We start from the raw sequence: 25,456 nt of genomic DNA, 5'->3' as shown, positions 1-25,456 counted from the left end.
AGCATGTCCTACCATGCTCTGTAAATAACTTATGTACATATACCGATATGCCCTACTCTGTTTACTTGTTTTATTGCACAATGTCGTTCTATTGGATTCTATTATATGTTATTACTATTGTATTATGCACATCTTTGCGGGCACGACCACCCGCATTTCATTTTTATTTATTTTTTTGATATTTTTTGCACAAATCTCTCCAATATTCAAAACATCTCTTTCCACATCACCATATGCAACTTCCAAGATTTGCCTTTTTCTTTTTTGTAAGAACATACAAAACATGTAAAGGACTCATACAAATACATTAACAACTGACATGGAAAATAAAAAAGACTTACGAAAAAAAGAAAAATACTATACTATACATTGTGCGTATACATCCCTGATATATATACTTTGCATGTAGACCGATCTACCTGCGAGCAGGTATGTGCTGCATCCTCTATCGGGATGCCACCCTTCTCCATATTGCATGTGAGAGAAAGTGTCCCAGACACATGTAGGTGTGCATGATAGCATGCATGCATGTGTGTCTCCAACATATGTATGTGGGTACGTGTATCACGTAAGCATGTGTACATGCCTCACATGTGTGTGTGTGTGCATCTTCCAGGTATGCGACTGTACTCCTATCTCTTGTGTGTGTCTCGTATCCATGTGTGCCTCCGCCCCCTATGTGAGTGTATATCTCAGGTGTGCATATATATGTGCGTCTCAGCTACGTATGTGTGTGTCTCCTATGTACATGTATATCCCCCATATGTGTCAGTGAGAGCCTATACCTCAACTATGTGTATATGTAGGTGTGTGTATGCCTATTTCCTATAAGTGAGTATGTGCATGTATGTGTGCCCCTGACATGTATAACTTAGCCTTGTGCATATGAGTGTGTGTAAACCTATTATGTACACATACGAATATGTGTATCCTAGATACTTGTATGCGGCTAAATATGCGCATATGAGAGTGTGATAGAGACAGTGACCATTCCATAGATATACCATCCGGACATAAAATCCATGTACATACATATATAACACATTATAAAGTACAAGTACCATCAGATCAGATCCCCTTTTTCATATTCATCCTTGATATCATTGTAACCCCACCTTAATCATTTGTCCCCAGACCGTTCAGTCAGGTGTAGAAAACTGTCCCATAAACGTGTATGCAAATAAACAACTTGTGACAAATAAAACTCTTGACTTGACCACCAGCCTCTCTATCTAAATGTTATATTGTTAACTGTCTAGTTAGGCATTAACTGTGTTAATCTAAATGTTATATTGTTAACGATAGGTTATGTAGATAACCTAGTTATATTAGTATAGGCTAAGCTCCCGCTCTGAGCCTTACGAGATACTCTATATCGCCTGTGATACCTAATGTATCTCCCACGAACAAAAACACATGCACCCCACCTGTATGGGGCCCCGCCCCTTATGGTGGTACCACCCATATAATCATGACTCTGGTCATGACACACCCTTCCTCGCCAAAAACCCGTCCCAGGAAAAGATCCCTCAAGAGGGAACTCAGGGCGCGCAGAGCGGGAGCTTAGCCTATACTAATATAACTAGGTTATCTACATAACCTATCGTTATATTTCGTATGGCATCGCTCCCGCTCTGAGCCTTACGAGATAATGGGGAAGAGCGGGTGCGAGACCCGACAGATGTACCCCCTGAGGACCCGTAAGCCCACATCAAGGGGTGCGGGGAGCCCTGTCACCCCATCCTTCCTAACGAAGGGGGGGCGCAGTCAACTCCACCTGAATGCGAACAAGAGGGAGCCAGAACCCCTTGAACACACCGTACAGGCGGAACCACGTGTGACTCAACACACTGCGGCCCATACCCATACACTCCCGCTACCCGACCAAAGGACGGGAAGCAGGAAAGGCCACAGACCCCAGAACCGCCTGGGAGACAGAACCCCCGGTCATGTCCATGAGGTAAAACCTTACAAAGGGGCCCGGTGAGGACCATGAAGCTGCAGCACAGATGTCCTCCACCGAGGCCCCACCCAGGAGAGCGGCAGAGGCAGCCACCCCACGAGTGGAGTGCGCCCTGACGCCCCCAGGGGGATCCTGCCCAGCCAACGTGTAGCAGAGGGCAATACCCTCGCACAACCAATGGGACAGGCGCTGCTTCGACAGTGCCTTACCAGCACGAGCCCCACCGTAACAGACAAAAAGCTGATCGGTAACCCTGAAGTCCTGAGTACGGCTGAGGTAAAACCCCAAAGCACGGACTGGACATGACAGGTGAAGGCCCGCATCTAACTCACTAGTGTGAGGAGGAGGACGAAAAGCCTGAACCACAATATCCCGGGAGTGGAAGGAACTCCGGATATTCTTAGGCACGAAAGCAGGATTAGGTCGCAGAGTGGCACCGCAATCGGTCCGAAAAGACAGGCACTCTGGACGTACCGAGAGAGCACAGAGCTCACCCACGCGTTTAGCGGAAGTGACAGCCAGTAGGAACGCGGTCTTGAAAGACAGCCGTCCCAACGGCGCCTGCTCGAGCGGCTCAAACGGGGCCAAGGACAACCGACCGAGGACCAATTGAAGATCCCAAGTCGGAGCCAAGGAGCGTTGCACCGGCTTAACGCGTCGAGCGCCAAGCAGGAAACGCTTCACAAGAGGGTGGCTGAACAAGACATTCCCCTCAAATCCCTCATGATAGGAGGATATAGCTGCTGCATATACCCTCACTGTCGAAGCCGACAGACTATCAAGGAGAGACTGGAGATAACCCAGAACAGCATCCAGGGGGCAGGAGACTGGGTCCCAGCCCCCCCCCTTACACCATTCTTGGAACGCACGCCACCTGCCCGCGTAAACCGCGACAGTGGAGGGAGCATGCGCACACCGGATGGTATCAACCACTGCGGGATCCATCCTCCCCAGACTCACCCTCCCACCAGCCACACCACCAGGCGTTGACCCAACACCGGAGGCTGGACAAGCACTCTGTTGTGCTGCGAGAGGGCCGTCGCTGACCACGGAATGACCCAAGGAGGAGCGACCAGAAGCTGGATTAAGACCGGGAACCACACTGACGTGCCCCGGTCCGGCGCGACCAGGATCACCGTCCTGCGCTCCCTCCGTATCCGCTCCAACAGCTGACTCAACAGCTGTACAGGAGGGAAGGCGTACAGAAGACCGGGCGGCCACGGAAAGGTCGAGAAGGCATCCACCCCCAAGGGGGGATGATCCGCTCGACTGAGCGAGAACCACAAGGGGCACTTGTGAGAACGTCGGCACGCAAACAGATCTACCGAGGCCTCCCCGAACCGATCCCAGATCTGTCTGACTATGTCGGGGCGGAGTTCCCACTCGTCGTGACGAGGACCGCCCGAGACATTATATCCGCCGCCACATTTTCCGTACCAGGAACGTGGAGCGCCCGCAGACTGCGCAGCCTGCGGGATGCCCATAGCAACAGTTCGCGCGCCACCCGGAGCAGGCGGGCGGAACGAGTCCCACCCTGCCTGTTGATATACGCCGCCGTCGTCACATTGTCCGTCCTGATCAAAACATGCTGGCCTACCACCAGGTGGCCGAGCCGTTTGAGGACCAGGAGGACCGCCTTCAACTCCAACACATTGATATGCAGGACAGCTGGGTCGGCATGACCCGTCCAGCTGCCCCCCACTGCGTGGGTCCGAAACGCCCCTCCCCAACCTGTGAGAGAGGCGTCGGTGAAAACCGTGACGTGGGAGCCTCTGCTGCCCATGGGGACCCCAGCGGAGAGGATACCCAGCCTCCCCCAGTGGGCGAGATCCCCCCATATCGACAAAGGAACCGTCAACCGTCTCCCTTTGCCCCACACCGGATCTATTCTCAAAGAGAGAAACCACCTCTGTATCCGCCTCATAAAGAGGAGGCCAAGAGGAACCACCGTGTGGGCCGCCGACATAAGGCCCAGCAGACGCATCACCTGCAGCGCCGTAACCGTCCCTCCCAGACGGAAACCCCCGAGCGCGTGACGGAGATCCCCCCGACGCTGCTCCGAGAGGGTCGCAAGCATGGGCTTCGACCTCAATGTCAAGCCCAAGTACTCCACCTGTTGACTGGGAAGAGGGGTACTCTTCTTCCAATTCACAGCAAAACCCAGGCTGGTGAGGAATTCCACCACCAGTCGAGTATGAGACCTGGCAACCTCCTCTGAACGGCTGAGGAGCAGAATGTCGTCGAGATAGAACAAAACTCGTATCCCCCGACGACGTAAAGGCCCCAGAGCAGCCGCCACGCACTTGGTGAATGTGCGGGGAGCCAGAGAATAACCGAACGGCATTCTGTGGTACTCGTACGCTACGCCCTGAAACAGGAACCGTAGGAACTTCCTGTGAGGAGGGAAAATGGGTATGTGAAAATACGCATCCTTCAGGTCTATGGAGGTGAACCAGTCCCCCCTCCTGACAGCAAGCAGAAGGAGTCGGACGGTCAACATCCTGAATGGTCTCACTACAATCAACCGATTGAACATGGACAGATTCAGTATAGGTCTGACCCCCCCAGTTTTCTTGGGCACCAGAAAATAACGGGAGTAGACGCCTGACATTGCGTCCTCTCTCGGGACCACAACGACGGCCTGCTTCGCCAACAGAGATTGAATCTCGTCGGCCAGGGCTGTCACCGCGCCCGACCCTAACAATAGGGTCGGCACCAAACCTGAGAACGGAGGATGGGGCCGCGCAAACTGCAAAACCAGCCCCGCCTCTAATGTTCTCCTCATCCACCGATTCAAGGGACATTCCCGTCGCCATATGTGAATATAATCCCACAGCGCCCCCGCCGTCAACTGACGCTGGGCCGCAAGGAACAGCAGATAATTGGCCCGGTCCCCCCCGTCGTGCAAAGCACCCAAGGGGGGACCCCGACAGAAAGGGCCGGTTTGATACGGGAGGAGCGGTCATCAAACTTGTGGACACACACTCACCCCCTGAACACCCCTCCAGCACACGCTGAGGAGCCGTTCCGCAGCCAGACACGCAAGGCCTGAGGACCCCATGGGCTCCTACACGCCGAAGCCCTGCAGTGATATTGCTACCACTCAAATCACGCCAGCCTCTCCTTTGCAGACCACTGCCGGTTTGACGGGAGTGGGAGGCAACAGCGCGATACCCCGCCTGGCGAGGGCGAAGCCGGGGTAACCCCTGCTGAGCATTCAACAGAAGAGGCACCGAGTCCCCCTGCTGACCACTGAAGCTAGTGGCAGCTGCAACACCAGGTTCCACCCACCCACAACCTGCGGTGTAGGAACCACGCGACGACGGAACATTCTCACGGACAGACCCAGGCTCAGCCATCAACTGGGTGTCAGCCCCTGTCTCCATGAGAAGTGAAGAATGGGGCCGCATACGCTTCAAAGAAGGTTCGCGGCCCGCAGCCAAAGGAGAACGCTCAAAGCCCCGCTTCTGGGGATACCAGAGAGGACCGAACGGGGAGCGGGCTGCTCGCGGCAAAATGACGACGGGGTGGTTTACCAACCCCGAAATCACCAAAAATGGCCGATCCCTCGGCCGCCAAGACTGTCGGCCTTGCGAAACCCTGTCGATTCTCCAACCAGGGCACCACTGGCGGGGGAAACATGGCCGCCTGTCGAGGATCTCGCCACAGTCGTTGACGAGACCGTGCTCCCACCTCTGGCTGCACAGCGTGAGGCGGTGTAGGACCCGAATCAAAAACCGCCTGCGCCTCCACAGAACGCCCAAAAAGACTATCTGTGGAAAAAGGAGTCGTGAGGAGAGAAAACCTATCCTCTTCCCCAAGAGGAGACTGCTCCAACCAAAGATGCCTAACAACCAAAGTCGATAGCATCCGAATCCTCCCCGCAGTTATAGCTTGCGACTGAGTCAAGATCTCTATAACACCACAAACATGAATCACGTTCATAGTGTCGGTTGGACTCAAAGACCTACAACCCGACGCCATCTTGGATAGGAAAGTAGCCAGCTGAGCCACAACACTGGCCGCCGCTAAATGCCATCCTGCAGCAGTATACCACTCATTCGTCCATACTGCCACCCTCCGAGCCGACATGCTATCAAGCAACGGCCGGGCGGAACGTCGTTCATCCCCGCCTGGGCACAACAAAGAAGCTACCTGGCTACTTAGCCAAGGTACCCCCGGGCTGCACCCCGTCGTCAGCCCCTTCACCCGCAAAAAAGGTAAATAGAGCTCAGCGAACCCCCCCACACCCACCACCGACTGACCTTCATCAATGAAGGTGGCAAGAGGAGGGAAAAGCGGAATCCCGCGGCGGGGATTATTAGACATTCCAGCGTCAACATCAGCGTTAGCAGAAGAAGCAGCAGTAGCATTAGCATTAGCAGTAGCAGTAGCATTAGCGTCAACAGCATGTTCCAGGATCGCCAAGGCATCGCCCACTACAGTGGAACGATCGCCAAGCCGCCCCGGCCCTGGTGCCGAAACATACTCCACAGCACGACCAACACCGACATCGACGCCTACTGACACAGACCTCACCTTTGTACAAGCCGACCCGATAGCCAAACCTTGCACGCTGCCCCTTGGTCCGTCGCCGTCAGCCGAGGAACCACCAGCATAGGTCTGCGTCGTCGAAACAAGCTCCGGAGAATCCAGGGAAACACAATCCTCCGGTAAGCCCTCAACATTATTAATCTTCCTTAATCTTTTCATTCCGCTAGCTCGCATGGTGCATAGCATCCAGTACGCTGGGACGAAAATAGAGGAAGGGTGTGTCATGACCAGAGTCATGATTATATGGGTGGTACCACCATAAGGGGCGGGGCCCCATACAGGTGGGGTGCATGTGTTTTTGTTCGTGGGAGATACATTAGGTATCACAGGCGATATAGAGTATCTCGTAAGGCTCAGAGCGGGAGCGATGCCATACGAAATATAACTGTCTAGTTAAGGCATTAACTGGGTTAATTAATCTAAATGTTATATTGTTAACTGTCTAGTTAAGGCATTAACTGGGTTAAGTGGGGAGTGCGTCATGGTACAGTTTCAGTAAGTGGGGAGTGTAAACAAGTTGAACGCGTCACGTGAAATAACGTTACGTGAATAAACATATAACGTTACAATGTACAGTTTCTGACAGCTGGCTGTGTTGTGAAATGTGCATAACGTTATGAATAAACCGCGAAGTCACGCGAAATAACGTTATAAACGCGAATCTGGTAGTATATTTATTTGTATCTTCTTGAGATGATAACATTACATCCGCATTTTACCGCATGGCGAGCTAAACCAATCAGAGAGGGGCTTCGCTCAACCAATCAAAGAGGGGGCTGCAGAAATGGAGCCCAACCAATCAGAGAGGCGTCTGCAGAACCTCAGCCATTGGGTGGGACCCAAATCACGTCACCAAAATCAGCCAATGGAAGCGAGGGGTTGCTATGTGCGGGGCTTGTATGTGCGGGGCTTGTAAGCGCTGGTCTGAACGGCTGCAGCTGGAAGCATCTCCACCAACCCCGAAGCCATTTCCTGAATCAGTGACGCGGAGTGGGGCTTCGGGGGCGGTACCCCCCGGAGTGGGGCTTCGGGGGCGGTACCCCCCGGACCGAGGCTTCGGACGTCATCAGTACGTCACCTGATACGCGCTTCGATACAGGCTCCACTTAAAAAAAGCTGGATTGCTCGACACAAGCTCCGGAGCCTCGCTTCAAACGTCACATCACTACCTATAATGTGCTGCTGCAGGTAAATTATTCATCTAATAAAGGTGCTGTACGTGGTATTCTCTACATTAATAACATGTGCTTAAACCCTGTGTTCTCGACAACGCAGTATGATTGCAGATCTGCTGCTATAAAAACACCCATGGCGTTTGTTATTGCTTTGGCCCGGTCTGAATTAATAGCGAGATGCTGCTTGAATGCCACAGGGAGCTGGGTTTGCACTAGGGTCTGTTTCTTCCGTGTACCAGTGATATTCACATTCGGGTGATGCCGTTTCAAATGCGTGATAAAGTTTGCAATAAAGTTGAACAATGCCGGCACGTAGCCCCTTGTGTGACTTGTGTGACATCACAAGTGTGCATCACAGTCACGAAAGGGGCTAGCCGGCACGTAGCTTTTGTGCGATCCACCCGTCTTTGTCCATTACTGTTGTTAACTGGGAATCCGAAATTATCCCAAATGGGAGACTTGAATGTTGTGGGGTCATCTTCTAGCTCTGGCTGGTCAGTTAGTATTGCACCCGCCATACTAAGGCTAATGCTATTGTTCAGTGTAGCTGCGTGGCTGCGTGGGATGAACAAACAACATCCGGTTAGATGTGCACATTATATTAGGGCCGGGGGGATTTAAGTTCAGCAAAAAAAGGTTCCGTACCGTTGCAATCTTCGGCGCACAGCGCGTACTGTACCGGAGGACCACATTGAGGCGGTACAGTACGTATTCGCGTACCGTTACACCCCTAGTAAACAGCCATCACTGATATAGAGTGTCTGGTCAGTAACATGGGTCTCCCAGTCCCTCCACTCTGCAGTAAACAGCCATCACTGATATAGAGTGTCTGGTCAGTAACATGGGTCTCCCAGTCCTTCCACTCTGCAGTAAACAGCCATCACTGATATAGTGTCTGGTCAGTAACATGGGTCTCCCAGTCCCTCCACTCTGCAGTAAACAGTCATCACTGATATAGAGTGTCTGGTCAGTAACATGGGTCTCCCAGTCCCTCCACTCTGCAGTAAACAGCCATCACTGATATAGAGTGTCTGGTCAGTAACATGGGTCTCCCAGTCCCTCCACTCTGCAGTAAACAGTCATCACTGATATAGAGTGTCTGGTCAGTAACATGGGTCTCCCAGTCCCTCCACTCTGCAGTAAACAGTCATCACTGATATAGTGTCTGGTCAGTAACATGGGTCTCCCAGTCCCTCCACTCTGCAGTAAACAGCCATCACTGATATAGAGTGTCTGGTCAGTAACATGGGTCTCTCAGTCCCTCCACTCTGCAGTAAACAGCCATCACTGATATAGAGTGTCTGGTCAGTAAAATGGGTCTCTCAGTCCCTCCACTCTGCAGTAAACAGCCATCACTGATATAGAGTGTCTGGTCAGTAAAATGGGTCTCTCAGTCCCTCCACTCTGCAGTAAACAGCCATCACTGATATAGAGTGTCTGGTCAGTAACATGGGTCTCCCAGTCCCTCCTGCTCTGCAGTAAACAGTCATCACTGATATAGTGTCTGGTCAGTAACATGGGTCTCCCAGTCCCTCCACTCTGCAGTAAACAGCCATCACTGATATAGAGTGTCTGGTCAGTAACATGGGTCTCTCAGTCCCTCCACTCTGCAGTAAACAGCCATCACTGATATAGAGTGTCTGTCTGGTCAGTAACATGGGTTAATTTTTTTAAATAAAGAAAATTACCTATTTTAATAAAAATTTAAATTCTTTACTTATAATTATACTATATTCTATTGTGCTTATATTTAATTTAGTTTATATCCCATTTAATTTGATTTTATTCCACCTTTTTATTTTATTATCTGTCCGTTAACACATTCTGCGCCATAAACGAGTTAACTCGTTATTGGCCGCCATGCATTGAGCGCCAGAAACGAGTTAACTCGTTTTTGGGATTGTTATTTCGTTTATTCGCTATATCTATTCCTAATTCATAGCTGCAGCCTCTGGTATCCCCTTCAGAGCCTGTCTGAGCTGGCAGACGGTCAACACCGCCCTCTACTGCCAGGCGGAGCTATTGCATCTCATTGAAAATGGGCTGTTGTGTTTTAGGAAGTGATCTGAGCCGGACGGGCAGGGTTTAAATATTCAGGCGAGCCACTTCTATACAACGGTGGCATCGAACAGTAACTCCGCCCGCCCGTCATTGTGAAACGGTCGGTAGTGTGGTACGGACCTCTACAAGCATTATTTGGAATTGCGATCAGATATTTGGATTATCTCTTTTGCATTACATCAGATACAAGGTAAGAACATCATATATGAATTTGATCGTTGATCTGACATGTATTTCTCCCCCGATCACAGCTATCTGTGTGGACCGTGTATGGCTGTTTACCGTTGGGTAGGAGGAGGGGGGGGGGGGGGGGGGGGCGAGCGCCCCGCGACGACGGTCATTTCATGTATGGACGAGGAGACATAATAGTGATAATCTAGCGTTGATTTCAGGATGATTAGATAATCAGCCGAAAAATTACAACGTGATGAACTGATGACTGGATTACAGTCAAATGCATTTTTCTCGCCTTTTTCCTGGAATTACTGAAAAACACCCAAACCATACTCTATTCAAAACGGTATAAAACGGAAATGTACGGTTGAAAAAACAATCTGTCAGATTCAGATTCAGATTCCTTTATTGAGCCATTTGTGTAAAACACATTGGTAATTGTTGCAGCAATACAGTGTATGCATTCTTTCTTTTTTCACAGTAAACAAACACCAACACAGACAAGAAACGAAAACAGTGCAGTGGGGGATTAATCAATAAATAAAATACATATATATATATATATATATAAAGTGAAGTGTGCAGAGATCCAGTACGGACTAGTGCAGTGCAGTCAATGTCATTGAGCCAGTGTCACTTGGGGGCAGAGGGGGGGGGGGGTACCGAGGGGGGGGGGGGGGGGGGGGGGGGGGGGCCTGAGGCATTGATCAGCCTGGCAGCTGAGGGGAAGAAGCTCAGTCTGTGTCGAGCTTTCACAGCCTTTGGGATCCTCAGCCTTCTCCCAGAGGGGAGCAGGGTGAAGAGGCTGTGACCGGGGTGGGATGGGTCGGCCATGATCTTTCTCGCCCTCTTCAGCGCCCTGGAGTCGTGCAGGGACCTGAGGGAGGGCAGGGGACAGCCGATCATCCTCTCCGCGGAGCGAATCACCTGCTGCAGCTTGGCAAGATCTTTTGCCGCTGCAGCAGGGAACCAGGAGATGATGGAGTCTCGGGCATGTTGACTAGAAGCAACTCACTGAGACCCGACGGCGTTATTAGACTCATAGATATAATATAAGATTGCGCTCGTCACCAATGCGAGAGACTCCGGTCTCGAATCCGGGTGTCAGCATTGCCTCCGGCTTGGGCCGGCCGTCATACTATCTCAATTGGCAGAGTTAGTGGGAGGGAAGTCGATGGGTGGTAATCTGGCGTTGTGGACAGCGACTCCTACAGGTCGGTTGGGAGACGCCTGCACAGCAGAGACAGGAAAATGGCGGGGGCAGTGTGCGCCTCCCACACGTTACTCCTCGCCAATGAGAGTCCGCGCTGGCAGGTGAAAAGATGCGACTGGCTGCATGCACATCTATCCTCCCTACAACTGGCTAGTGGGGGGCATATGCGAGCAACGTTCAAGACGGGAGGGGAGAATTGGCACGGCTTGGGATGGGAGAAAAATAGAAAAAGGAGGAGAAAAAGTGGATACAAAAAAATATATAATATAAGATATATTTTAAGCACTCGCAAATGTCACAGTCTAAAACTATATCCATTGAATAAAGACCTGGCGATGAAGGGGGATCAGCGCCCCCTGCTGCTGGCGGTCAATGTGTTAATGTCGCACAGAAAACAACCAAATCAAATTCCTTGTATGTGAAAACTACTTGGCAATAAGGACCTTTGTGATGGTGATTATGATTGTGATTGTGATTATGATTGTGATTGTGATTATGATTGTGATTGTGATTGTGATTATGATTGTGATTACGAGTGTGATTGTGGTTGTGGTTGTGATTATGATTGTGGTTGTGATTGTGATTGTGATTGTGATTATGGTTGTGATTGTGATTGTGATTATGATTGTGATTATGATTGTGGTTGTGATTGTGATTATGATTATGATTGTGGTTGTGATTGTGGTTGTGATTGTGATTGTGATAGTGATTATGGTTGTGATTGTGATTGTGATTATGATTGTGGTTGTGATTATGATTGTGATTATGATTGTGGTTGTGGTTGTGGTTGTGATTGTGATTGTGGTTGTGACTGTGATTGTGATTGTGATTATGATTATGATTGTGATTATGATTGTGGTTGTGATTGTGATTATGATTGTGGTTGTGATTATGATTGTGATTATGATTGGGATTGTGATTGTGATTATGATTGTGATTGTGGTTGTGGTTGTGATTGTGGTCGTGATTGTGATTGTGATTATGATTATGATTGTGATTGTGATTATGATTGTGATTGTGGTTATGATTATGATTGTGATTGTGATTATGATTGTGATTCTGATTGTGGTTGTGATTGTGATTGTGATTGTGATTATGGTTGTGATTGTGATTGTGGTTATGATTGTGATTGTGATTGTGATTATGATTGTGATTGTGGTTGTGATTGTGATTGTGATTGTGGTTGTGATTGTGGTTGTGATTGTGATTGTGGTTGTGATTATGGTTGTGGTTGTGATTGTGGTTGTGATTGTGATTGTGATTGTGGTTGTGATTGTGGTTGTGATTATGGTTGTGATTATGATTATGATTGTGGTTGTGATTATGATTGGTCCCTCAGATCATGTTCCGCCTGCTCACCTTCTTGCTGAACGCATTCACTCTGCGGTTCATGTCCAAAGAGCTGATCGGGGTCGTCAACGTCAGGTGATACATTACATTACATTACATTAACTATTCGCTCTTTCCCTCGAACCATTGGCCCAATTTATTAGGCAATCGGAGGACATCGTCCCCATAATGATCAATAATACACCACACAAAATTGCTCTCTGTGCGGATGACCTACTGATTTTTATGGATGACCCCTCCCGGTCGGCCACAAAATGATTGGGAATAATCGACGACTTTGGTAAATTGTCAGGCTTTAAGATTAACTGGAACAAATCAACCTGCCTACCTCTCAATGAGCTGGCCAAGGCGGTGCGACTACCAGCTGATATCCCCATAGTGGAACATTTTAAATACTTGGGCATAGAGATATTCCCCACTCTGAGTCAAACTACTAAGTACAACTTCACGGGTACTTATGATAAAATACGCCAGGATCTAGACAGGTGGTCCCTTCCTAACTCTTTACAAGCCCGGGCTTCCATAATCAAAATGAACGTCCTGCCTAGGATAAATTTTGTTAGCTCAATGCTCCCCCTGCCCCCTCCAATAGACCATTGGCGCAAGGTACAATCGATGGTATCTAAGTTTATCTGGAATAACAAACGCCCGAGAATCAAAAGAGCTACTACTCAATGTAGGAAACAAGATGGGGGCCTCGCAATCCCTGATTTTAAGCTTTATTTCTGGTCCTTCTCACTGAGACCTCTGATGTGCTGGCTAGACCCTGTAGAGGCTGTATCTTGGCGCTCCTTAGAAGCGGCGGCGGTTTCATCGCTAAGATTGCAGGATGTGGTGTACTCCACTGTCCCTATTTCGAAATGCCGACTGAGGTATGGACCGATCATAACTCACGTGATCCAAACGTGGCGTAATGTACAGAAGTCGTGTGGGGTTAAATGCCCATGGCACCTGGACTCTCCTATTTTTAATAATCAGCAACTACTTGTTGGGCACAAGCCGGTTAGTATTCCTCAATGGCAAAGGAGGGGAGTTCATACTCTGGAGGATATTTATGATAAGAACGGCCTTCGGGCGTTTCAGGACTTAAGAGAATTTTATGATCTTCCCGGCGAGTCTTTCTTTCTTTACCTTCAACTAAGGTCAGCGCTGAGGGCGCATGGCGTGCCGTGGGCTCAAGCTTTGCAACCACACCCCTTCCTCAGGCTCATAGTGGACAGGACGACCTCCAGAGGGTTTGTCTCAGACTTTTATACGCTCTTAATTCAATCCACGTATAAAACTTTGTCATTGGATACAATCTGGCGTGTGGATATCCCGGAGTTGGACCCCGAGTTTGACTGGGATGATGTTTGGGCAAATGTGGCATTGTCTTCCTGCAACCCCAATCACCAGCAAATTAATTTTAATTATATTCATAGGACCTATCTTACACCTAGGAAGTTATTTGCTATGGGACTGATAACCGACTCTCGGTGCACTTTGTGCTCTCAAAGGGCCGCTGGCACTTATATGCATATGTATTGGGATTAGTGTTGTCAAAAATATCGAAGTATCGATACATATCGATACTGAATATTTAAAACTGCTTCGATACTCATTTCCCGAAATACCGATACTTTCTGCAGTATCGGTACCAGCTGGCGAGTGTTTTACAGCAAGTTGTTGACGCGCTGTTCCGCCTGCTCCGAGTCCAGCCCTCCCCCTCACAGAGCAGTCTTCAGTTTGTATTTGTAAACAAGAGCTTTTAGCTGAAAATGATGGCAAATGCAGAGCCTCCGCAACTTGTGCTTGTGGATAAAGAAAACAGCAGAAGTGCTGTTTGGAGGTACTTCGGGTTTGAAGTAAACAACGAAGGACAAGCTAAAGCTTCCCCAATGCTATTTGCAAGCGGTGTTACAGAGCAGTGCCAGCGCGGATCTCCATAAAGAAATTAAAGAGGTTCGTGACAGCTGCTCTTTCAACGTCACTGTGACTGAAGCATTAAACCATTAACTCTAGTTTAATACATGATACGTTGTCTACTGATGGCGCATAATATCAACAGCTGATTCGTTGTAACGTTACAGCTACCAGCTAACGTTAGCTACTGCTAGCAGTTAGCTCCCTTAGCTTAGCTGGCCACCGTTATAAATACTGCATGGAAACGGAGTAACGTTAACGTGTAAACGTTATGTCGAGGTCATACAATACTACAGTCGACATAAGGTTAACGTTACCCCGTTTCCACCAAGTGTTTAAATAGCAGCAATCTTGTTGAAAATGTAACATTACTAAAATGCTCCGAGCATAGTCAAGTCAAGTCAAGAGTTTTAATTGTCACGGCATACAGGTATACAATGAAATGCGGGTGGTCTTGCCCGCAACGATGTGCAATACAGTGGTACATATAATAGAATCAAAAGAAGAAACAACATTGTGCAGTAACAGATAGCAGGTAACATGGAGTGACATCTCGGTATCTGTACATAGTTATTTAGAGCGCATGTGTGACATGCTAGTTAGCTTTGGTAGTGCAATACACTGTTCCTGTTATTCTAATTTAAAGTGACCTTTCCTTTGGCCATAAGTGTGCGTGTGTGCGACATGAGTGTGTGCCCGCTCATGTTAAAGTGTTAAGTGGCTGCTCGTGTGTGAGCGTGCACAGTGTGTGTGTCGTGTGTGTGTTCATGTGTGCTTGTGTGTGGACAGTTCAATGTTCTGAGCACTCAATGTACATTGTTCATGGCTCTGATGGCCTGGGGGAAGAAGCTGAGCCTAAGCCGCTCTGTCCTAGTAGCTGAGATTTGCAGGCGTCTGCCTGACCTCAGCAGCTGAAACAGGCTGTTATTGGGGTGGTGAGGGTCTTTCATTATCCTGCAGGCTCTGGATTTGCACCTCTTGTTGTATAGAACCTGCAGTGGGGGTAGTGCAATACCCGTGGTACGCTCGGCTGAGCGCACCACTTTCTGTAGGGCCTTCTTGTCCTGTGCCGTGCTGTTTCCATACCAGGCAGTGATGTTTCCGGTCAGGATGCTCTCTACAGCTCCTGAGTAGAAGGACTGGAGTATCTTCCCCGATACTCTGAACTTCCTTAACTGTCTCAGGTGGTAGAGACGCTGTTTCGCCTTCTTTACTACTGTGCCTATGTGTGTTGACCATGTCAGGTCCTCTGAGATGTGGACCCCCAGGTACTTGAAGCTGCTCACCCTGTCCACGGTAGCCCCGTTTATCATCAGTGGTGTGTGTGTCTCCTGCTGTCCTCTCCTATAATCCACGATCAGTTCCTTGGTTTTGCCAATGTTCAGGAGCAGGCTGTTGTCCTGGCACCAGCGTTCCAGTACCTCCACCTCCTCCCAGTAGGCCTTCTCGTCGTTGTCCGAGATCAGCCCCACCACCACCATAGCCTCTCTCTCTCTCTCTGTCTCTCTCCATCTACCGCTATCTCTCTCTCTCGCTCTCTCTCTCTCTATCTACCGCTACCTCTCTCTCTCTCCATCTACCTCTCTCTCTCTCTCTCTCTCTCTCTCTCTCTCTCTCTCTCTCTCTCTCTCTCTCGCTTGCTCTCGTTATCTTTAAATAAAAACTGTTACTAACTGTTCAGTTTGTGAGGTACATGCAACACAGATTACAGTGTTTACATCTGTCTGCTTGAGAAAATACCATGTTCTGCATTTGCAATAAAAATGATTGAAGTGAGATGAACAGTTATTTTTAAATGTGTGATCTAAAGATAAACAAAGGGTTTTAAAGGTGTTATATTTATCTTCTCTTATAGTACCAGACTCGAAGCTGAGGAGAATCAACCAGCAACAAAAGCTAAATTTGTTAAAAAAAAAATATATATATATATATATATTTTTTTTTTTGGGTATCGAAATGGTATCGAAGTATCGATACTTTTCAAGGTATCGTATCGAAGTCGAAATTCCAGTATCGTGACAACACTAATTGGGATTGCCCACCAGTGGCCCGCTTCTGGAGGTCAATAACGGACAAACTTTCAGATCTGTGTGACTTAACTATCCCATTCACAGCTGTTACGCTACTCCTGAACGATATAACAACACTACCCGCGTCCGTACAACTGAAAAGGGTTGTCCTAGCGGGCGTCACAGCAGCGAAGAAGCTAATAGCATTGAGGTGGAAGGAGCCTGAGAAGCTCACAGTGATTAACTGGTCCCTAACACTGTTGGATGTGATTTATCTTGAGATATCCACGGCGCGGGTGATTGGGGTGGGGCAGGCTGGTATTGACCTGTGGTTTGCAACAGCTGAGAAGGTCAGGAGCGCCGTGTGCGGCTGAGCGGGGTTGAGGTGCTTGTTCGGGGGAGTCCGGCGGTCTCATGGGAGGGGGAGGAGGAAATCTCTTGTCTGTCTTGTCCTTCTTAACTTTAACTGGGGGAATTTTATTGGGGGGGAGCTATTTTGCTATTTTGCTATTTCTTCACTGTTTGGGCACTTTTGCACGGTTCCTGTGAGTCTATGGAACACTCTGTATGTAACTGAGGGGTACAATTCCCTGACTGTATTACTAGATATGATACTTACTACCACTACCTTTGTACTTAATATTCGGCCACCCAGTACACGGCATAAATATATTATCATGAACACTCTCACGTAGATGAAACGGATCCAACACAAATGTACGAATTAGAAACAGGTCTTTATTTCCTACACAGCGATGGTGTGTAGAATAAGCACTTAATCACTTAATTACATTTATGAATTGAAATAGTATGCACTTTTATGGCAAGGAGTATTCGTCGGTATATCAATAGAGAATGTCCAATCTCTGAAGGCGCAGGTGGTAAATATACGACCTGGAATAGTTAAGGAATAACAGCAATGATACTTTAATGATTATACTAGATACACTAGAGGGGGGGTTAATCCGGTCGCTTGTAAGCCGACAGGAGTAGGAGGGGGGGGGGGGGTAGAATCCGGCTGCCTCGTCCGGCCAAGGGTATCCCAGGTGAACCCACTGTAGTGCCGTTCAATGCGCCGGCGATCCTTGGACCACAGATGAAAGCAGGTGGACTCTTTGTGGGCCGGCTCTCTCCGGTCCACGGGGGAGAGACGTGAAGAGACCTCGTCTTGCAGAGCGTCTCCTCACCTTGCGTCCTCTCCAGGGGGGGGGGGTTCCAACACACGGCAGTGTCGGGGGTCTTTATCCATGGAATAATCAAAGTATCCAAAGCATAATCCGTGCCTGGGAAGGCGGGCTGTCGTCGGTAGAATAATCCGGTATACAGGTCCACTCGCTCGTCGGCTCTGGGGCTCCTCGGGTGCAGCTTCACATAGGGTCAACCACCCTGGGTAAGCAGCCAGTTCTCTGCCCGAAACGATGGGGTACTGACTACGGTAGTATTCTCACCGCACGAAGCACTATATATTAACAGACTATTATTAGCTTAATAGACTACGTCCAACTCGACGATATAGTGCCAAATATGACTATTCAAATATTAATATACACGATGTCTCAATACCGATGGTAGGCGAACTTGGCCTTACTCCCACACGTGGCGTCGCGGGGAGGCTTTACGTCTGTGACTCTATTGGAGGGTAAGAAACTGGACTGAAAAGAAAGTCCTACTTTAGTAGCGCAGTATATATACGCACTATGAACAAATAGTCCCATTAGTGGTGCGGTAGCCAAATTCCTACGCGGAACTAGGACTTGTTCGTACATGTCGAGCGGTACGTTTGAACTGGGTCTGAGGGGTATGGCAGCCTGGCACCAAGGTCTCGACCAATAGTAGAATGGAGACTATTATGGGATGTTCAGTAGGCTAGAATGGATATTCAATGCATATTGTACAAGGAATATACAAGGGATATCAGGGAATATTAGAGAATATACAAATACAATTAAATATATATATATAAATAAATATATATATTCGGTTTAATCTGGCCCTTCACAACAGCCACCCCCTGAATAGGTCCCAGACCTAATCAGTTAAACAGAGACAGATTAATCGCGTTGTCTATTTACACATAAGGGTTTGCTGTAGGGGTCAGTCAACTTCACAAAGTCATAGGGTTGTAGGGTCATGGTCATCATCGATTGTGTCTGGGAGTCGAGGCAGTTCTATGAGCCTTGCCACGGGACGGGTGTAAGTGCGACCCTGGACGAGCACTTCAGCTGCTCGGACCTTGCCGTCGGCACCGGTGATCACTTTGCTTACGCGGCCGGCCGGCCACATAGCTCTGGGCAGTGATTGATCAATAATCATGACGACTGTTCCTACGTGATGTACATCCTCATCGTATTTCTTTATAATCAGCTCTGTGACCTTGTGTCGGCTGTTCAATACGATCGGGTATTTAATGTCATCCGGTAGATTGGGGGCTCTGCGTAGGCGACCACCCACTCTGATGAGGGTATGAGCGTCGCTCTCGGGGGCCAGGTGAATTAATCTGCTGTCGGAAGGGACAGGCTTTCCTCCCTGTAGACAGGCCAATTCATCGGGGAACGAGTCTCTCTGGGCTCGCTGCAGTAGAAGCAATTCTGCTTCCTCGTAGTTAGCTGCTGACATATCAGCGGGGGACTTGCACTCCGGGTGGTACCGCAGGAATGTTCTTTGTTGTGCACTCTCTATGGACGTGCAATCGTTTATGTTAGGGTCGGTGGAGGCTACGGTGCTCAATCCACAGAACACAGACTTCTTAATTTCCACCTCCTCTGGACTTGCTTCCCTCGGGATAGGCATGGGCCACTGTCCTTCCGAGAGTCTTAGGAATGCGGGGCCGTCACTGTAGACATTGCGACGGGTGAGGTCATCCAGGGGCATCCCCCGGGTGATGACGTCAGCTGGGTTCTGTTTTGTATCAACGTAGCACCACTCTGTTTCTCCGGTTAACTCTTCGGTTAAGTCTTGAATCTCGGTGACTCTGACTCCCACGAAGACTTTGTACTTGCATGAGTCCGATTTGATCCAGGCGAGTACTGTCATGGAATCTGACCACAGGATTGTTCTAGACACCGGTATGGTGAGCTCACGTTGGATGAGCGTGGCTAGGTGCGCTCCGGCTAGGGCTGCGCAGAGCTCTAGACGTGGGATAGATTGTTGCTTGCGTGGGGCTATTCTCGAGCGGGCGAGGACAAATGCTGTGTAGATCTCTCCCCCCTGGTCTTGGGCCCGCAAGTAGGCTACTGATCCGTATGCGACCTCTGAGGCGTCACTGAAGACGTGTAAGTCCATTTTACATGTCTCTGGCCTCACCGTGGGTGGGAAGTAGCTTCGGCGCATATTAACGCCTGGGAGTGAGTGGAGCTCGATCTCCCACTCTCTCCAGGTGGATGCAAGGTGTGCGGGAATGGGGTCGTCCCAGCCCTGGTCCTTGTCCCACAATGCTCGTACAATCATTTTTGCCCTGGTGGTGTACGGTAGAATACATCCTAGCGGGTCATATTGTCGGGCGAGTGTTGTGTACACACTCCGTCTGGTGGTCGGCGCCGCCGCCGGCCTTCCCTGCTCTGTAGTCAGGGGCTTGTGTCTGTAGTGAAGCGAATCTGTTTTGAATCGCCACACCAATCCCAGGGTCATCTCCTGGGCTTCTCCCGGGATTGTAGCCATCCAGGTCTCGCTGCTGGCTGCCTTGTCCTCGGAGGAGAGGCTGCGCAGTACTTGCGGATCGCTGCTGGCCCACTGCCTGAGATCAAAGCCGCCTTTGATCAATGAGGCGCGGAGTTTAATCAGGAGAGCCTCGGCTTCTTCCTGGGTTGAAAGGCTTTGTAGACAGTTGTCTACGTAGAAGCTGTTCTTTACGCTGTGTCGGACCTCTTCGTCCGCTGCTGGGTCCTCTGCTACATGTTTCTGTAGTGCAAATGTCGCACAGCAGGGGCTGCACGTCGTTCCGAAGGGGAGGACTTCCCATTGGTAGATGGCTGGGTGCTCATCTCCTGGCTTCTCTCTCCATAGGAACCGTAACAGGGGCTTGTCCGCCTCTACTAATCTCACCTGCAGGAACATTCCTTTAATGTCCCCGCTGATGGCCACCTTTTCCTGGCGGAAGCGGAGTAGAACGCCGAGTAGGGAGGGGCCGAGTGTGGGACCGGGCAGTAACTCTTTATTCAGATTTTGGGATCCGATCTGGTAGCTGCAGTTAAATACTATGCGGTCTTTACCGTTGTGATGGACCTTGTGGTGGGGCACGTACCACGATTCAGTGGTCTGGTCAGCCTCTTTAATGTCCATCTTTGTGACGTGTCCCGCTGTGATGAGCTTCTCAATCTCAGCGCGGTATACACTCTCTTGGGCGGGGTTCTTGGCTAAGCGCCGCTCCGTGTTCAGCAGGTACCGTTCTGTGGCGTCTGTCTTGGCGTGGAAAGTAGGCATTCCTTCTCGCCGCAGGAGTGGCGTGGCGTATCTCAACACGCCGTTGACCGGGACTCTCTTGGTCCCTGTCTCGAGGAGGTGAATGGCGTAAATGTCATCTTTAGAGCGAATGTCTTTCTTTCCGTTCTTAAAGGGCATCTGTTCCAAGGTCCATAGCCGCTCTACGTGTTGCAGGAGTGCGGTTTCTCCCTCTGTGACTCGGGAGTGGAGACATCTAGTGGCTGTACTTCGGTTGAGAGATTTGGCGAGCGGGCCTTGGAGAGTCCATCCCAAACGGGTCTCGACTGCTGCAGGGCAGCCTCGGGGTCCGGTATGAACCCGGTCTATCGGGACAATGAGGTCTGCATGGTCGGAGCCTATCAACAGGGTCGGCATAGCATTGTCTATGAGCGGGATCGGTAACTTGCGCAGATGTGCATATTTCTCCATCAGCTTGGCGACGGGGTATGTGTACCGCGACAGTCCCATTTCTTGGCTGGTGAAAGCGTCTGCAATCTGGTACCGTCGCTCAGGCTGGCCGCTTGCTGCGATAGAGAATGAGACATTCTCGCCCTTTATCGTCTTCAAATCTCGTCTTATTGTCCGAATTGTCATTTGGGTTTCGCTTCCCCGCAGCCCTAGCTGGGCCGCAGCGGAGGCGAGCAGCAGGGTCTTCTCTGACCCGTCATCGAGGACGGCGTAAGTGTCCAGGACTTTATTCTGGTAGCTTAGTGTCACACGCACTACTTTTAGGAGTACTCGGGCTCCACTGCTGCTGGCGGGATCGATGTACATGACGCTCGCTTTGCGGCTGGATGGTGCAGGTGAAGGGCGCCGTCTGTTACTGTCGTGAAGTATGTCCAGATGGGCTCCATCGCACTTGGTGCACTTTTTCTTTAAGCGGCATTCGGCTGCCATGTGTGAGCGCGCACAGCGAAAACAGCGCTTGTTGGACTTTATCCATTGACCTGCTTCCTCCGCGTTCAGCTTGGGGAAGGAGTCACATTGCGCTAGCCAGTGTTCTTTCTCACAGTAGGGGCACACTATCTTCCACTTCTCCGTTCTGGAGGGGGTACTGTGGCTCCTGCTGCTCGGTACTGACTCCGATTGGTGCATCACAGTCACCGATCTTCTTCCATCATTTAGTCGTCTGGTTCCTTCTCTGGAGCCAGGGGTGCTCCGTCCGAATGTATCTAGCCGTAGGCTGCTGACTTCTCTCGCCAGGAAGTCTGCTAGATCGAGGAGGTTCGGTTCGGGGCCATTCGGGTTTCTGTGGTCCCTCTGCCGCCTAAAGCGCTCCTGACGAGCGGGCGGCAGCTTCTCCAGAATCCTTTCCACATTTGAGTTGGCGTAAAGTTCATACTTCCCCTTCTCTCTTTGCGCTCCCAACATCCCTACCAGGGACTGCACTCTGATGGACAGGTCGTCCAGTGCTCGATTGTCTATTGCTGGGGGTAAGCGGTCGATGTGTCGGATCTCCTGGATCACGTAATCCCATATGCGCCCATACCTCTGGTCCAATGCTACCAGCGCTGCTGTGTATGGGGTGGTGGAAGTCGCGTAGGCGAGCGCTATATTATGTGCGCGGGGCACCTTTAAGTGCTGCAGTAGGATGGCGTATTTGTGGCGTTCATCCAATACATCCACCAACATGGTCTCCAGACACATGCGGAGTTCTGTATACTGGGCCCGGTTCTCTTGGGTGAAGTCGGGTACCATAGGCGTGCCAATGTATGACGCTGAGTGTGGATACATCGGCGAGCGTTGGGGGAGAGGCCTCCTAGGCGAGTCTCCTCCCGCTCCTTGGTATGGGCTGGTACCGGCAGTGTACCATGGCCCGCTTGTCCAGGTGCTGTTCCTCGGTGCGGGTCGTGCGTCGTGCTCACCCGTGTATAGAGTCGGGGGTCTGTAGCGCAGCTCCGCGGGAGTATAGCCTGGGCTGTACCGGACCTCCTGGTCCGGTAGAGTACTGTGCTGTCTTCGGGCGTGGTTCTCCTCCTCTTCCTCTTCGTCTTCAGTTAGGTCATCCAGTGCTTGTAGTCTCTGGTTTAGCCTCTCCACAGGATATGCTGCTCCTTCCCGGTTGCTAGGTCTCGCTTGGACCGGTGGGGGGAGGTGGTCTGTGGGGGGTATAGACCTCGTCTGTTGGTCAAGTTCAGGGTTGTTTACTCGGCTAGGGGATGCCGCCCTGGAGGTGTGTCTAGACGAGTTCCTGGAGCCTCTGGCGGAGGGAGAGGGTGTTGTCCGTCTGATCAGCTGTTCTATTAGTTGCGACTGCTGTCTGTCGCGCTCTGCGTCCCGTAGAGCACCAGCAGCTGCTCGCTGGCTGTCTGCTCGGTCTCGGGCCACATTCTCTTCCATCTGAATGCGTCTTATTTCTAGACGTATATGCTCTTCTTCGCTCCGCTGCTGGATCTGCAGTCGGTCGCGTTCAGCAGCGGCGTTCAGGCTGATGAGGAAGGCCTGCTGTAGGGTCCTCTCTGCCTCGCTGGGAGAAGGCGGTTGTATAGGGGAGCCTTCCCTCGGGGTACTCCTAGCGGAGCCTTGGAGCTCTATCTCCACGGTGCTCTTCCCGTCTTCTTCCGTGCCGAGTTCTCTCTCGGTAGCGTTGTATTCCTCCCGGGACTCATCGGGGACTACTTCTTCAGTACTGGCGGGGTGTGAAGTCATGTCTGGTTCCCACTGGTCCCCACCGTGAACTTGGTCAGTTACATTAGAGCCTGTAGGGGCCTCTATGGTCGGGGTAGTCTGGGCGTTGGGGTTAGACATACTTTTACTTTCTAGTTTTACCGCGTTTACTGTTAGTAGAAGACTAGGTTGTTGACTGACAGCGTAAGCCTCTAAGTACTGAGGGAGCCGTCGTTCGCGCTGCGGGCGTTGGTTAGGAGGATCGTTTCGTGGAGTGTTCATCATAGGCCATTTCAATATTAATAACACTATATTAATATTACACTGATTACCATCCGGCTCGAAGGACCAATTGTAACTGAGGGGTACAATTCCCTGACTGTATTACTAGATATGATACTTACTACCACTACCTTTGTACTTAATATTCGGCCACCCAGTACACGGCATAAATATATTATCATGAACACTCTCACGTAGATGAAACGGATCCAACACAAATGTACGAATTAGAAACAGGTCTTTATTTCCTACACAGCGATGGTGTGTAGAATAAGCACTTAATCACTTAATTACATTTATGAATTGAAATAGTATGCACTTTTATGGCAAGGAGTATTCGTCGGTATATCAATAGAGAATGTCCAATCTCTGAAGGCGCAGGTGGTAAATATACAACCTGGAATAGTTAAGGAATAACAGCAATGATACTTTAATGATTATACTAGGACTAGGTTGTTGACTGACAGCGTAAGCCTCTAAGTACTGAGGGAGCCGTCGTTCGCGCTGCGGGCGTTGGTTAGGAGGATCGTTTCGTGGAGTGTTCATCATAGGCCATTTCAATATTAATAACACTATATTAATATTACACTGATTACCATCCGGCTCGAAGGACCAATTGTAACTGAGGGGTACAATTCCCTGACTGTATTACTAGATATGATACTTACTACCACTACCTTTGTACTTAATATTCGGCCACCCAGTACACGGCATAAATATATTATCATGAACACTCTCACGTAGATGAAACGGATCCAACACAAATGTACGAATTAGAAACAGGTCTTTATTTCCTACACAGCGATGGTGTGTAGAATAAGCACTTAATCACTTAATTACATTTATGAATTGAAATAGTATGCACTTTTATGGCAAGGAGTATTCGTCGGTATATCAATAGAGAATGTCCAATCTCTGAAGGCGCAGGTGGTAAATATACAACCTGGAATAGTTAAGGAATAACAGCAATGATACTTTAATGATTATACTAGATACACTAGAGGGGGGGTTAATCCGGTCGCTTGTAAGCCGACAGGAGTAGGAGGGGGGGGGGGGTAGAATCCGGCTGCCTCGTCCGGCCAAGGGTATCCCAGGTGAACCCACTGTAGTGCCGTTCAATGCGCCGGCGATCCTTGGACCACAGATGAAAGCAGGTGGACTCTTTGTGGGCCGGCTCTCTCCGGTCCACGGGGGAGAGACGTGAAGAGACCTCGTCTTGCAGAGCGTCTCCTCACCTTGCGTCCTCTCCAGGGGGGGGGGTTCCAACACACGGCAGTGTCGGGGGTCTTTATCCATGGAATAATCAAAGTATCCAAAGCATAATCCGTGCCTGGGAAGGCGGGCTGTCGTCGGTAGAATAATCCGGTATACAGGTCCACTCGCTCGTCGGCTCTGGGGCTCCTCGGGTGCAGCTTCACATAGGGTCAACCACCCTGGGTAAGCAGCCAGTTCTCTGCCCGAAACGATGGGGTACTGACTACGGTAGTATTCTCACCGCACAAAGCACTATATATTAACAGACTATTATTAGCTTAATAGACTACGTCCAACTCGACGATATAGTGCCAAATATGACTATTCAAATATTAATATACACGATGTCTCAATACCGATGGTAGGCGAACTTGGCCTTACTCCCACACGTGGCGTCACGGGGAGGCTTTACGTCTGTGACTCTATTGGAGGGTAAGAAACTGGACTGAAAAGAAAGTCCTACTTTAGTAGCGCAGTATATATACGCACTATG

General features: G+C 49.8%; 1 pseudogene across 1 annotated transcript in view; it reads left to right on the top strand.

Moving 5' to 3' along the window:
• Positions 1 to 25,456, top strand: part of LOC311247877 (man(5)GlcNAc(2)-PP-dolichol translocation protein RFT1-like) — a 77,493-nt pseudogene that overhangs the window by 26,122 nt on the left and 25,915 nt on the right. Inside the window, exon 2 of the transcript in view lies at positions 12,480 to 12,565. The product of the transcript in view is annotated as a man(5)GlcNAc(2)-PP-dolichol translocation protein RFT1-like (transcript). The remainder of the gene's footprint in view (positions 1 to 12,479; positions 12,566 to 25,456) is intronic.

This window comes from Notolepis coatsorum (genome assembly GCF_963971535.1).
Source record: "Notolepis coatsorum genome assembly, contig: SCAFFOLD_93, whole genome shotgun sequence".
In the NCBI taxonomy this organism is placed as follows: Eukaryota; Metazoa; Chordata; class Actinopteri; order Aulopiformes; family Paralepididae; genus Notolepis; species Notolepis coatsorum.
The sequence above is the reverse complement of the archived record's forward strand: the minus strand, read 5'-3'. Positions and strand labels throughout refer to the sequence as shown.